Below are 15,711 nucleotides of genomic sequence, written 5' to 3' on the forward strand. Positions count from 1 at the left end.
CTCAGTTCTACCCATAGATTCCACATCATCAGAGCTAATATCTTTCCTTTCAATTGTGTTAATCCCCTCTTTAACCAGCAATGCTACCCCACCTCCTTTTCCTTTTTGCCTATCTTTCCTGAATATTGAATACCCCTGGATGTTGAGTTCCCAGCCTTGGTCACCTTGGAGCCATGTTTCCGTAATCCCAATCATTTCATATTCGTTTACCTCTATTTGTGCAGCTAATTCATCCACCTTATTATGAATGCTCCTCGCATTAAGACACAAAGCCTTCAGGCTTGTTTTTTTTAACGCTCTTAGACCTTTTAGAATTATTATTTACTGTGGCCATGTTTGATTTAAACCCTTGATTTCTCTGACTGCCACCTTTGTTTTTCTCCTTCCTGTCTTTTGCTTCTATCCTTGTTTCCCTTTCCTCTGTCTCCCTGCTCAGGTTCCCAACCCCCTGCCATTTTAGTTTAAACCCTCCCCCAGAGCACTAGCAAACAGTCCCCCTGGAACATTGGTCCTGGCCCTGCCCCTTGCACCATTCCTCTAGCCACGTATTCATCTGAAATATCCTTCTATTTCTAGTCTGACGAGCACTACTCTTACTTCACTAATCTGGACTAGTCAGGAGGTTTAGGGATGAATGGATAATTAACTGTTCCAGTACAGCTATAACACTGGCAACTATCCGACAATGTGGAAAACTGCCCAGGTATGTCCTGTTCACAAAAAGCAGGACAAATCCAATCCCGCCTATTAATGCCCCATCAGTCGACTCTCAATCATCAGCAAAGTGATGGAAGGTGTCATCGACAGTGCTATCAAGCAGCACTTACTCAGCAATAACCTGCTAACTGATGCCCAGTTTGGGTTCCTCCAGGACTGCTCGGCTCCAGACCTCATTACAGCCTTGGTCCAAACATGGACAAAAGAGCTGAATTCCAGAGGTGAGGTGAGAGTGACTGCCCTTGATATCAAAGCAGCATTTGACTGGGTGTGGCATCAAGGAGCCCTAGTAAAACTGAAGCCAATGGGAATCAGTGGGCGGGCGGGGGGGGGGGGGGGGGGTTGGGGGGGACTCTCCACTGGCTGGAGTTATACCTAGCACAAAGGAAGATGGGTGTAATGGTTGGAGGTCAATCATCACAGCCCCAGGAGTTCCTCAGGACAGTGTCCTAGGCACAACCTTCCTCAGCAATGACCTTCCCTCCATCAAAAGGTCAGGAGTGAGGACGTTCGCTGATGACTGCAGTGTTCAGTGCCATTCTCAACTCCTCAAATAATGAAGCATCCATGCCCGCATGCAGCAAGACCTGGACAACATTCAGGCTTGGGCTGATAAGTGGCAGTTAATTTTCACGCCACACAAGTGCCGGGCAATGACTGTCTCAAACAAGCGAGCGTCTAACCACCCCTTGACATTCAATGGCATTACTATCGCCGAATCCCCCACCATCAACATCCTGCTGGTCACCATTGACCAGAAACTTAACTGGACCAGCCACATAAATACCGTGGCAACAAAAGCAAGTCAGAAGCTGGGTATTCTGCGGCGAGTGTCTCGCCTTCTGACTCCCCAAAGTCTTTTCACCATTTATAAGGCACAAGTCAGGAGTGTGATGGAATACTCTCCACTTGCCTGGATGAGTGCAGCTCCAACAACACTCAAAAAGCTCGACACCATCCAAGACAAAGCAGCCCGCTTGACTGACACCCCATCCACCACCTTGAACACTCACTCCCTCCACCACTGGTGTACCGTGGCTGCAGTGTGTACCATCTACAAGATGCACTGCAGTAACTCACCAAGGCTCCTTCCAAACCCGCGACCTCTACCACCTTGAAGGACAAGGGCAGCAGGCACATGCGAACACTACCACCTACAAGTTCCCCTCCCTAAGTCACACACCATCCTGACTTAGAAGTATACTGCCTTTCCTTCATAGTCACTGGGTCAAAATCCTGGAACTCCCTCCCTAACAGCATTGTGGGAGTACCTTCACCTCACGGACTGACTGCAACGGTTCAAGAAGGTGGCTCACCACCACCTTCTCAAGGGCAACTAGGGATGGGCAATAAATGCTGGCCTTGCCAGTGACGCCCACATCCCATGAACGAATAAAAAAAAACTATCAGTGTTTGCTGTATGTTCTTTTAAATCTTTTGAGAGAGGTGGCTATAGAGATAGTGGATGCATTGGTTGTCATTCCAAAATTCCATAGATTCTAGAATGGTTCCTGTGGATTGTAAGGTAGCAAATGTAACCCCACATTTAAGAAAGGAGGGAGAGAGAAAACAGGGAACTACCGACCAGTTAGCCTGACATCAGTAGTAGGGAAAATGCGAGAATCTATTATTAAGGGTGTGGTAACAGGGCACTTAGAAAATAATAATAGGATTGGGCAGAGTCAACATGGATTTATGAAAAGTAGATCATGTTTGACAAATCTTTTGAATTTTTTGAGGTTGTAACTAGCAGAATAGATAAGGGGGAACCAGTGGGTGTGGTGTATTTGGATTTTCAGAAGGCATTCGATAAGGTGCCACACAAGAGGTTATTAAACAAAATTAGAGCTCATGGGATTGGGGGTAATATACTAGCATGGACTGAGGATTGGTTAACAGACAGAAAACAGAGAGTAGGAATAAACGGGTTGGCAGCCTGTAACTAGTGAGGTACATCAGGATCAGTGCTTGGGCCTCAGCTATTCACTATCTACATTAATGATTTGGATGAGGGGACCAAATGTAATATAGCCAAGTTTACTGATGATACAAAGCTGGGTGGGAATTTAAGTTGTGAGGAGGATGCAAAAAGGCTTGAAGGGGATATAGACAGGCTAAGTGGGCAAGAACATGGCAAATGAAATATAATGTGGAGAAATGTGAAGTTATCCACTTTGGTCGGAAAAATAGAAAATCAGAGTATTTTTTAAATGGTGAGCGATTGGGAAATGTTGGTGTTCAGAGGGACCTGGGTGTCCTTGTACACAAATCACAAAGTTAACATGCAGGTACAGCAAGCAATTAGGAAAACAAATGGCATGTTGGCCTTTATTACAAGAGGATTTGAGTATAAGAGTAAAGACATCTTACTGCAATTATATAGGGCCCTGGTGAGACCACACCTGGAGCATTGTGTACAGTTTTGATCTCCTTACCTAAGGAAGGATATACTTGCCATAGAGGAGGTGCAACGAAGGTTCACCAGACTGGTTCCTGGGATTCCGGGGGGGGGGGGGGCGGAATTGTCCTATGAGGAGAAACTGAGTAGACTAGGCCTGTATTCTCTAGAGTTTAGAAGAATGGGAAGTGATCTCATTGAAACATACAAAATTCTTACAGGGCTTGACCGGGTAGATGCAGGGAGGATGTTTCCCCTGGCTAGGTAGTCTAGAACCAGGGGTCACAGTCTCAGAATAAGAGGTCGACCATTTAGGAGAAATTTCTTCATTCAGTGGGTGGTGAATCTTTGGAATTCTCTAACCCAGAGGGCTGTGGAGGCTCAATCGAGATTGATAGATTTTTGAATATTAAGGGAATCAAGGGATATGGGGATAGTGCAGGAAAGTGGAGATGAGGTAGATGATCAGCCATGAAAGAATTTTTTTTTGCATTTATATAGCGCCTTTCACGACCACCGGATGCCTCAAAGCGTTTTACAGCCAATGAAGTACTTTTTGAAGTGGAGTCACTGTTGTAATGTGGGAAACGCGGCAACCACAAATAGCAATGTGAAAATGACCAGATAATCTGTTTTAGTGATGTTGACTGAGGGATAAATATTGGCCAGGACACTGGGGATAACTCCCCTGCTCCTCTTCAAAATAGTGCCATGGGATCTTTTACGTCCACCTGAGAGAGCAGACGGGGCCTCAGTTTAACATTTCATCTGAAAGATGCGCAGCACTCCCTCAGTACTGCACTGGAGCGTCAACCGAGCTTTATGTGCTCAAGTTCTTGGTGTGGGACTTAAACCCACAACCTTCTGACTCAGAGGCAAGTGTGCTACCCACTGAGCCACAGTCAACACTTGTGATCACTATGACACTAATGATCTAAATGAATGGCGGAGCAGGCTCAAAGGGCCAAATGGGCTACTCTTGCTCCTATTTCTTATGTAAACTTGGTTTATATTCCTTTGAGTTTAGAAGGTTGAGGGGTGATCTAGTCCAGGTCATTAAAATGATAAAGGGATTCGATACAGAGAAACTTGTAGGAGTATCCAGAACAACTTTAATGGAAAGCAAAATCAGGTAGGGTATATAATGAGGGGCCGATCTGTTACCTCCTGCTTTACGCCCCCGCCAAAGTTGAATTTCACCCCCAGTAAATTTAATGATCCCTTCTATCAACTTTCCTGGAGAGCATTTCCATGATGTCCTGTTGTGAGCTCCTGGCAGGCAAGGCCCTCCACCAGAAGTGCACATTTGTAACATTAGCCCTTAGATATCTTTGTAATTTAAAGAGCCTGCTAAAATTTAATCCAATGCCCAAACCCTGAACGACTGCGGAGTAAGTGCCCTTACTTTATGCGACATGCATACTGCTTTTTTATGTCTCTGCTTCTTGCCTCCTAGGATGTATGCGATTGGCCTGAGGTAACTTGCCCCTCATTTTACCTTCTCTCTTTTTTGGTGGATGCTTGACATCCACTTGGCGCATTCCCTTGACGGGTTAACTAATATTGGAATCTGTCATGGAAATCATGGGCATGAATCTGTTCTATTTTGTTGGGTTGTATCACTTTGTCATTCGTAGTAGATGGATTGTACTGCTATCATCAGGGGGGAAATCAATTTACCTTTGCACGAACACTGCCGAGTACGCTTCAAAATACATGCTGTACGGCAATTGCCTAGGCTGTGGAAATCTACAGGGTAATGCTGTAAGCAGGCGGCATCATTTTCTTCAATCAGCAATAAATATTTGACTTGACTAGCTACAAGCCAAAATCCTGTCAGAATCTGCATGGTGAGGAGTTTCTGACAGGCCATGTAAATACAAAATACCTACCTGGAAATAGACATGGACCGCAGTTAGAGATTAATGAGTTCTGTGGCTTTTTTGTGTACCTGAATTTTTTTGAAGAACTGAGCCCAAAGTTCAAATTCATAACTGTAAAATTTGATTATCTTTATTAGTTTTACCCACAATCTTTATTTGATCCAGTGGGAAAGAAAATATTGTATGTGGCACAATTTTCTTTTGAGCCCTGAAGATTTACCAATGCAGTCATGATTTTTTGATTTCAAAGGTTATAACAAATTAAATAAAAGTCTTCCTAGGTCTCAAAATTGCCATGAGTTTGTAGCATAATCCCATGCTGTCAAATTACCAGTACACACGGTGGGACAAATCCACAAAAGGCTTTTAGATAAAATAATTTTGCACAACAGGGTTCAAATGTTGCAATTTTTTGTTACATTTCAATGGCGATACGAAAGTAACATAGCATAGGAGAATAAAGTGTTCACCTTCTTTAAAGAATTTGCCGTGCAACTGAAAATATGTGCCAATCTACTTACAGAAACATCAACATCTGTCCTTTACTAAAAACCCTGCTTAGGTTCAGGGTTAATTAAAACGATAAATGAATAGCACAGACCTGAAAGCAATGCTGCACTATACTTGATGCAGCAGTTTTATGGCCTTCTGCATAGCTTATTGTAAGTACCCCGCCGACAGAATGTTTGAGAGCTGACTGAGTGCATTTTAATTATCAGCAATATGCATAAGTAGCAATTGTCAGTTTTTAATCTTTTTCAGATGCACTAGTTCTTTTTGATCCTGCTGCACTAGTTCTCAACCCATCTTCATACTTCCCTGTATGTTACAATTACAATTGCAGCAGATTACTGGATCAGGTCAGGTTAAATGGCAAGGACATTCAATCTTTTGGAGCAGTGGGTTGAATCCTTATGATGCAACTAGCGAGTGTACCATGTCTGATTAAGAATGCATTTCCCAGAGAGATTGACTGCCATTTGAAATCTAAAAATATTACATCCACAGAGTTTCTGTTGTCAAACAAGGTCTGTCATTTACTCATTTAATTATCCCCTCTTTCAAGATGCCTTCTAATATTTTACCTACTACAGCCTGTAATTTAATATATTCAAATGCAAAGTAAAGAAAGTACAGAAGGGAAATAAACAGTGTGGAATATAAATTACTAAGCTCTAGGCCAAAGGACAACAAAGAGGGATATGGAGGTATTGGCCCAGAAATTCGGGTCTCCACGGGTGAGTACGCACGGGGTACTCACCCGTGGGCCCGATGGAAGTGCCGGTTTCCTGCATGCACTGCACATGCGCGGGAAACCGGCACATCCGTTCCTCTGAACGAAGAGGTTCAGAGGTCAAACGCGTGCGTGGGGGAGGCTGCGTGCGTGCATCAAACTTACTTTTTTTTTTACAGGTTTCTCCGGGTTCGTAAGCCTGCAGAATTTAGAAATATAAAAAGCAGGCATAAGGCCTACTTTTTACAAGGTAAGTGGTGAATTAATTAAAATTAAAACATTTTTTCCACAGGTTTATTATTTTTAAATACTTTAAAGCAAGGTAAGTTTATTTTTAGCCCCGTTAGAATATAAAATTATTTTTTCAAAAATTTAAATTATTGTTTAAAATAGTTATTTAATGCAATTTATAGTTTATTTAAAAAATGTGACTTTAAAAAAAATGTATTTGAAGGTTTAGTGCTATTTTGGGGCCGTAGTATTTATAAGTCTTGATAGCACTTCTTGTCAGACTTATGAATGGAGCATTCCCTGCTCCAATTGGCTGCCCATGGCCCACGTGATCCCAGGGGACGCATCGAACTAACTGCGCCCCTGGGATACGCAAGCACTGCACGCCGGCAGCTGGACCAGGCCCCGGATCGGAATTCCACGGGGCCCTACAGCTCAACGGCCGGCACGCAAGTTAAGTGCAGATCAGGGGCTTGCACCCGCGGGAAGCCCCCGACCCGAATTTCTGGGCCATTGTGGAAACTAAGAACTAAAAATTCTACCACAAAACACCCATTTTTCGAGGCTAATTGGCCGCATAAGCCTCCAATATCACAGGCAGGAAGCACACACTCATTGCGAGCTGGAAGTAGACTGAAACAGGCGTTAGACCCTTTGTATGCTCAAATAAGAGGCTGAACGCTTGTTTGAAGCCACCTCTGCAATACTGGATTGCCCTGAATGTAGCCGCTGCATTTAGGAAACCAGATCTACATATGTCCTTAAAGGAACCGCTGCAGGCTGCAACTAACAATGACCTCACATTAAAACCACATGAAATGGTGCAAGCCACCACTCATCCCCCAATCACAATCTCGACCGCACCCCTCCCCCCCCACCGATCGTTGCCTCTACCCTAACAGGTCCGCAGGTAAGTCCTGGGAGTTGGGGGAGGGAGGTGTACGGGAGGGGAGCAAACTGCTCCTCCTGAATCCACATTAAAGGTAAATGAAAAAAGAAAAGCCTACTTACTCTTCAGCAACCTCCAGCGGTCTCTTTAAAGACTGCTGGTTAGGCCACTGTAGACTTGTAAAAAACAAATGGAGTATGTGCGGCTCATGCTCTGTCCAGTTTTTGCCCAATTTGGCATTGGGGTCCTGAAACAGGATTTAGGTCTCTGATTAGCATATTCCCACAGTGTTATGCAACATGACCTCCTTGCTTTTGTATTCTATGAGCCTGAAATTCCTAGGGTTGGGAAGAGCAGAGAGGTCGGTGTATTTTCAGCCATGTGTCCGGAATTTGGGGCAGAACTTGGATCTGCCTTATGTAAGAAGCAAATGAAATGCTGGTGGGGGGTGGGCAAGTCTCTAGGCATATCTAATCAGTCACCAGGCTACTCGTGGAATTATGCCCAAACAAACCCCCAAAAGTTATCAGAAAGGTAATTGATTCCAGATAAGATTCATCACCTTTATGAAATGCCTTTTGGCTCTGTTAGGAGCTGAAGAAAATAATTACTTACTTTTTGCCCAGGAAGGGCCTCCTGGTGCCCCCCAGCAGAGAGGTTGTGTGCCGCTCCGATCTTCTGGTGGATCAGTGAGGCCATTTCTGATGTTCCCTCCACGCACAGACTGTCTGTTCCGACTACACTAACGACCTCCGTCCTCAGTATTTAGGTCGGGGTCTGCTTGTCCATGGATGCACCTCACTTCTGTCAGCAGAGACTGGAGCCCAGAGTTTCATCACTATGCCTCTAGGTGCAAAACTAAACAGGTGACTCATTTGAGTTTTGTGCCCTTGTGAGAGTTGTGGTGCTTTCTAACAGTTCTCCTGACCCTAAAATGACCATTTTGCTGATTTAGCGACAAATTCCAAGTGTCATTCAGTCTTGCCACTCTTACAAACATAGCAGTTGCCGCAATAATTAAATTTAAACACAATATCACACCAATCACACAGTGAGTTTATTCAGTGACTAGCTGTGTTGCACAGACCAGGAAAGGCCCATGGACTGTGTGGAGTTCGTTGATTTCTGCAGGGGTGTAGAAAATTGGCCTCAGCACCCCTGAATTTGGGAAGGGGAAATCGACTACAATTCCCATTGACTTATATCAGTACATTGTTAAAGAAAGAACTTGTATTTATATGGCACCTTGCCACGTCTCTAAGGACACCCTATGAATTACTTTTGAAGTGCAGTTGCTGCTATGTAGGTGAATGCCATCGTGCACACAGCAAGGTCCCACATACAACAATGACATGAATGACCAGTTCACAAAAAGAACAGTTTTAGGAAACTCCTTTTAATACTGTGCCTCTTTTAATCCCCGACTGCTTGCAGAGAATTTGACAGTTTATTACTATTCACGACAAGTCAATACGACCAGTAAAGATGAAAAAGGGAGAATGTTCAAAGTAAACTAATCGCAACAGCAGTGAACTGCAATAAAAAAAACACCCAAAATACCAAACACCCACTGGCACACATCACTGAAATGAAACAGCGCAGATTAACCGTTTTGAGTACTGAATGTCTTTTGGAACTTGCATGTTTGTTAACTGCCAAAAATTATTTTTCTTCAAATGCTAGAAATCTGGAACAAAAACAGATGAAACATTAATCTGTCTTCTCTTTTTACATTTGCTGACAAACCTGCTTTGTATTTCCAACATTTTCTATTTTTTAAATTAACAGGCAGAAAATTTGATCACTACATTACCATGTGAACTTACTACAAAAAGCAGCAGTAATTTAAATGCCACATTTTCTGCTTACACCCAAAATCTTCCAATACAAGACCTTTCCCATCCAGTGCAGTTAACTGGAGGGGCCAGCTTTAAGACACCTGAACTTGTGTCCAATTTCAAATAGAATCCATTTTCTAAACACTCACTTCATACATTAAATATATTAAGAGACCCAGGGTGCAGCTTAAAGACATCCTGCTGATTTTCCAAATTCTCGTTGACATCTGTGCTGTAAAATTTGAGGCTTAAATTAAGGTGCTTTGTACATTTATTGTAGGATAGCAGATATGCAAACTTTCAGCCCACCCCAGTGTTGTATAAAGGCTTAGAAGAGAGTGCATTCACAATTTGTAATCCTCATAGAAATTACAGCACAGAAGGCCATTTGATATATTGTGCCTGTGCTGGTGCTAGTTCTTCAGTTGGTGCTACCTGCTCTAATCCCACTTTCCTGCCCTTTCCCTGTAACTTATTATATTCTAGGCCCAGCTGGACAGCATATTTGCAAACCACACAAATATTGCAAAAATACCCATAATGTTATGTTATTCTTAAATCATTACCACCAACTGTTCCCTTCCCTGCTCATGCACCTTTGCTATTTCCAGTTAAAAACATGTAATCACCAATACTTCAACCTACCTGTTATAAGCTCAAAATACAAACATACAAAATTGATGGGCAGGAAAAGACCACCAAACATTTTTGGAAGGATAAAAGCTTTAATTATATAATCCGTGTGTTTTTCACACTTCAGTTGGATACAGTAGCCCCCAGAATATACAAGACATACAGGGTCCTGGCCTTAAATCAGGGATTGTGATTGGCCTGTTGGGGGCACCCAAACTTTGCCATTGGTTTAGGAGGGGGTGGGGGATGGGGCTGGGCATTCCCTAGATTAGCAGTTTCCATTTCCCCAGCCCTCAGTGGGACCCCACATAGTGTTGGTGCAAGCAGGCCTTGCATAAACTTGACTTGTTATCCCTTATGTTTAGATGGTTGAGGGATGATCGAATCGAGATATTTAAAGTGATGGAGGGATTCGATAGAGTAGATACAGAGAAACTATTTCCTCTGGTTGGGAAATCCAGAACAATAGGGCATAACCTTAAAATGAGAGCTAGGCCATTTAGGAGTGAAATCAGGAATCGTTTTTTCACAAAAAATGTAGTGGAAAGGTGGAACTCTCTCCCCAAAAGGCTGTTGAGGCTAGGTCAACTGTAATTTTGAAGACCAAGATCGATTGATTTTCATTAGGTAAGGCAATCAATGATTATGGTATAAAGGTGGATAAATGGAGTTGTGGTACAGATCAGTCATGATCTAACTGAATGGCAGAACAGGATGAACAGGCTCGAAGGGCTGAATGGCCTACACCTCTTATATATTGACCTGACTGTTGTCTACTAGGTTGTGTTCAGTTAATTCTCAAGTTTACTCCTGATAATTGCATTATTTTGCACATAATTTAAGTTGCCCATGTCTGTTTTGTCATCTTTTTGAATATGGGCACAATATTACAGTTGCTGATCTACCGGTCCCTCCCCAGTGTCCATTGACTCCCTCATAATAATTGTCAATGCCTATACAACTCCTTCCTTGTCTCTCTCAGAAGTCTGGGATAATAATATCACCTAAAGCTGGGGATTTCCTTTCAGTTTATCTAGGACTTACATTTCACATATTGAAGTCATTATTTTTGTCTGCTTCTCTTTTTTGGGGAGGGAATGTTGTCCAGGTATTCTCGTGAATACTTTAAGGAAGTAATCATTCAGAATATTTACTATTTCATATTCATCCTCAGTTTTAAGAATATTTGCATATCTTATTGTTCTCACCTCTTCTCTGGCCCTCTTGCAGTTGTAATATAACAATTTTTAACTGTTGTGTTTTGCCTGTGCAGATATGCTTTTTTCTAGGTCTCTCTTGGCCTCTTTGATCACATTTGTGATGCGTTTCTGCATGTTCCTATACTTATCCTACTCATCCCAGGTAACCCTTTCCCCCTGCAAGATTCGTCACGGTTACTTTTCCTCTTTATTTCACTTTTAATTTGTTTGTTAATCCATATAGAGTTACACTTATTTAGTCTGAACTTGCTCATCTTTGGTATTCATTTGTTCTGCATGCTCAACATTATTTCTTTAAAGGTGTTTCACTGGTCCCCTCCTGAAGAGTTGACAAACATTCCCCTCCCATCCATTTGATTTAGTTGTTCCTTCATTTAAAAAAAAAAAATCCAAGTCTCTCTCTCTAAAACTCTGCCTTTTTCAATCCAAAAATTGTTGCTGTTATTTTGTCTTAAGACACAAATGTAAGTAGATGATTTGGTAAAGTGCCACAGAAACTGGAGAGACCTCCCATAGAAAATTGGCCTTGCTGTGGTGCTGAATTTTAAGGGCCTTGCACATACCCCTTCTTAGCCTTAGCAGTACGACTGGCTGTTGGGCATTGCCAGCCTACTAACTGAAGTCAGTATTAAAAATGTGCCAGCCTTCTTGCTCCCCCACACTCTCCCCAGGTGAGCCCTAACTGGCTTTAGATTTAAATTTGCCACCTTCATCAGCTGGGCACCTTCATCATCATTTGCAGTGCAGCCTCTGAACGGGTTGTGCTGTGCTCCAAAACAGACAGCGTCGGCGGGAATCCTGAGCGGTAGAGCGGGGCTATAAAAGCCCCAGAGACCAGGTAAGGCCTCAGTGCGTTGGCGGGAACTCAGCGGCAGCAGCGGGGCTATAAAAGTCCCAGAGACCAGGTAAGGCCTCACAGCGTCGGCGGGAATCCTGAGCGGCAGAGCGGGGCTATAAAAAGCCCCAGAGACCAGGTAAAGTTTACCAATCTCCACTCTGGGAACTCGGAGGGAAGGAGAGAGGTAAAAAGTAATCCAAGTGTGACGTCACCAGAAAGCAGGTAAGTGATTGGTTGGTGAGTATTTCTCCCTTTTAAGCTTAAATCTCTTTGGTTTATAGTTTCTAAGGTGTGATATTCACCATCTAGAATCGGGGCAGAGGATATTTAAGAATAATATTAATAAATTTAATTAATTACATAGAATGGGAGATCAGGCGATGTGTTGCTGCTGCAATATGTGGGAGCTGGTGGACACCATTGATGTTCACGGTGATCACATTTGCAGTAAGTGTTGGCTGCTCGAGGAACTCCGGCTCCGTGTTGAAGAGCTGGAGTCCGAGCTTCAAACACTGAGACACATCAGGGAGGGGGGAGAGTTACCTGGACTCTGTGTATCACGAGGTAGTCACACCAATTACATTAATTAATTCAGATGTAGTCCGTGGCCAGGGTCAGGATGGTGTGACTAGAAGTGAGGCAGGTACAGGGATCCAGGAGGTAGTGTTGGAGGAGCCGCAGCCCTTGCACTTGTCCAACAGGTTCGAGGCTCTTACTCCCTGTGGGGACAGGAGCAGGGACTGCAGGGAGGATGAGCAACCTGGCCACAGCACCATGGAGCAGGGGGCCATTCAAGTGGGGGGAGTTAAAAGAAATGTTGTAGTGGTAGGGGATAGTATCGTTAGGGGGATAGATAGAGTTCTTTGCAGCCGAGAGCGAGAGTCCCGAAGGCTGTGTTGCCTGCCCGGTGCCAGGGTTAAGGACATCTCCTCTGGACTGGAGAGAAACTTGGAGTGGGAGGGGGAGGATCCAGTTGTCGTGATCCATGTTGGTACCAACGACATAGATAGGACAAGGAAGGAGGTTCTGCGGAGGGAGTTTGAGCAGCTAGGGGTCAAATTAAAAAGCAGAACCACAAGGGTAATAATCTCTGGATTATTACCTGAGCCACGAGCGAATTTGGCTAGGACAAATAAAATTAGAGAGTTAAATGCGTGGCTCAAAGACTGGTGTGGGAGAAATGGGTTTTGCTTCCTGGGACACTGGCACCAGTACTGGGGCAGGAGGGAGCTGTTCCGTTGGGAAGGGCTTCACTTGGCCAGTGCTGGGACTAGAGTCCTGGCGGATCATATAACTAGGGCTGTAGAGAGGGCTTTAAACTAACTAGTGGGGGGGGGGGAGGTTCCTAGAGAGCAAATAATAAAAATGACAACAGAGAAGGTCATAGACTTAGGTAGCAGTGGGGAAATTAAAAACCAGAGCGTGTCAGGAAGGGGCAGAAGGTATGGAGCAAAAGGTAAAGTAATAAAAAGGGCAAAAGCAGGAACTAAGTGTCACAAAACATATTTGAAAGTTCTCTATCTGAATGCACGTAGCACTCGTAACAAAATAGACGAGTTAATGGCACAAATAACTACATATGAGTATGATCTTGTGGCCATTACAGAAACATGGCTGCAGGGTGACAATGCCTGGGAATTAAACATACCAGGTTATTTAACGATCAGGAAGGACAGGCAGGAAGGAAGGGGAGGTGGGGTGGCTATGTTAATAAAGGAAGGAATCACTGTAATACAGAGAAATGATATTGGGTCAAAAGATCAGGATAATGAAACAATTTGGGTGGAGGTAAGGAATAATAAGGGGAAAAAAACACTAGTGGGCGTAGTCTATAGGCCTCCGAACAGTGGCAACTCTGTTGGACGGAGTATCAATCAGGAAATAGTTGAGGCTTGTAATAAGGGAACATCTATAATTATGGGGGATTTTAACTATCATATTAATTGGACAAATCAAATTGGGCAGGGCTGCCTTGAGGATGAGTTCATTGAGTGTATTAGGGATGGGTTTCTTGAGCAGTATGTAACTGAACCGATCAGGGGGCAAGCAACCTTAGATCTGGTCCTGTGTAACGAGATGGGATTAATTAAAAATGTCCAAGTAAAGGATCCCCTTGGAATGAGTGACCATAACATGGTTGAATTCCATATTCAATTAGAGGGTGAGAAGGTTGGATCTAAAACAAGCGTGCTAAGCTTGAATAAAGGAGACTATGAAGGTATGAGAGCAGAATTGAGTAGAGTGGATTGGGAAAATAGATTAAAGGGTAAGACGATACATGATCAGTGGTGTACATTTGAGTTATTTTACAACTTCCAAAAAAAATATATTCCACTGAGAAGAAAAGGGTGTAAAAGAAAAGACAGCCACCCGTGGCTAAGTAAAGAAATTAAGGATAGTATTCGACTAAAAACAAGGGCATATAAGGTAGCCAAATCTAGTGGGAGGATAGAGGATTGGGAAAACTTTAAAAGACAGCAAAAAATAACAAAAAGATTGATTAAGAAAGGGAAGATAGATTATGAAAGTAAATTAGCAAAAAATATAAAAACAGATAGTAAGAGTTTTTATAGTTATATAAAAAGAAAAAGGGTGGCTAAAGTAAATGTTGGTCCCTTAGAGGATGAGACCGGGAAATTAATGGTGGGAAATATGGTGATGGCCAAAACACTGAATGAATATTTTACATCAGTCTTTACAGTAGAAGACACTAAGAATATCCCAACACTGGACAAACAGGGGGCTAAAGAGGGGGGAGGAGCTAAACATGATCAAAATCACTAAGGAAGTGGTACTCGGTAAAATAATGGGACTCAAGGCGGATAAATCACCTGGACCTGATGGCTTACATCCTAGAGTCTTGAGGGAAGTGGCGGTAGGGATTGTGGATGCATTGGTAATAATTTTCCAAAACTCCCTGGACTCGGCAAAGGTCCCGGCAGACTGGAAAACTGCTAATATAACACCCTTATTTAAAAAGGGCAGGAGACAGAAGGCTGGAAACTATAGACCGGTTAGCCTAACATCTGTGGTAGGTAAAATTTTGGAGTCCATTATTAAGGAGACAGTAACAGGACATTTGGATAATCATAATTTAATAGGACAAAGTCAGCATGGTTTTATAAAGGGGAAGTCATGTTTGACAAATTTGCTGGAGTTCTTTGAGGAAGTAACGTATAGGGTGGATAAAGGGGAACCAGTGGACGTAGTGTATTTAGACTTCCAAAAGGCATTTGACAAGGTGCCACACAAAAGATTATTGCTTAAGATAAAAAATCACAGGATTGGGGGTAATATTCTGGCATGGATAGAGGATTGGCTATCTAACAGAAGGCAGAGAGTTGGGATAAATGGTCCATTCTCAGACTGGCAATCAGTAACTAGTGGTGTTCCGCAGGGGTCAGTGCTGGGTCCCCAACTCTTTACAATCTATATTAACGATTTGGAGGAGGGGACCGAGTGTAACATATCAAAGTTTGCAGATGATACTAAGATGGGAGGGAAAGTAGTGAGTGAGGAGGACATAAAAAACCTGCAAGGGGACATCGACAGGCTAAGTAAGTGGGCAGAGATTTGGCAGATGAAATACAATACTGGAAAGTGTGAGGTTATGCACTTTGGCAGGAAAAATTGTAGAGCAAGTTATTATCTTAATGGCAAGAAACTGGAAAGTACTGAAGTACAAAGGGATCTGGGGGTCCTGGTGCACGAAACTCAAAAGGTTAGTATGCAGGTGCAGCAAGTGATTAAGAAGGCCAATGGAATGTTGGCTTTCATTGCTAGGGGGATAGAATATAAAAATAGGGAGGTATTGCTTCAGTTGTACAAGG

The sequence above is a fragment of the Somniosus microcephalus genome, chromosome 5 (assembly GCF_052327205.1).
Source record: "Somniosus microcephalus isolate GS21.2 chromosome 5, FLI_Smic_1.0, whole genome shotgun sequence".
NCBI classification, from domain to species: domain Eukaryota; kingdom Metazoa; phylum Chordata; class Chondrichthyes; order Squaliformes; family Somniosidae; genus Somniosus; species Somniosus microcephalus.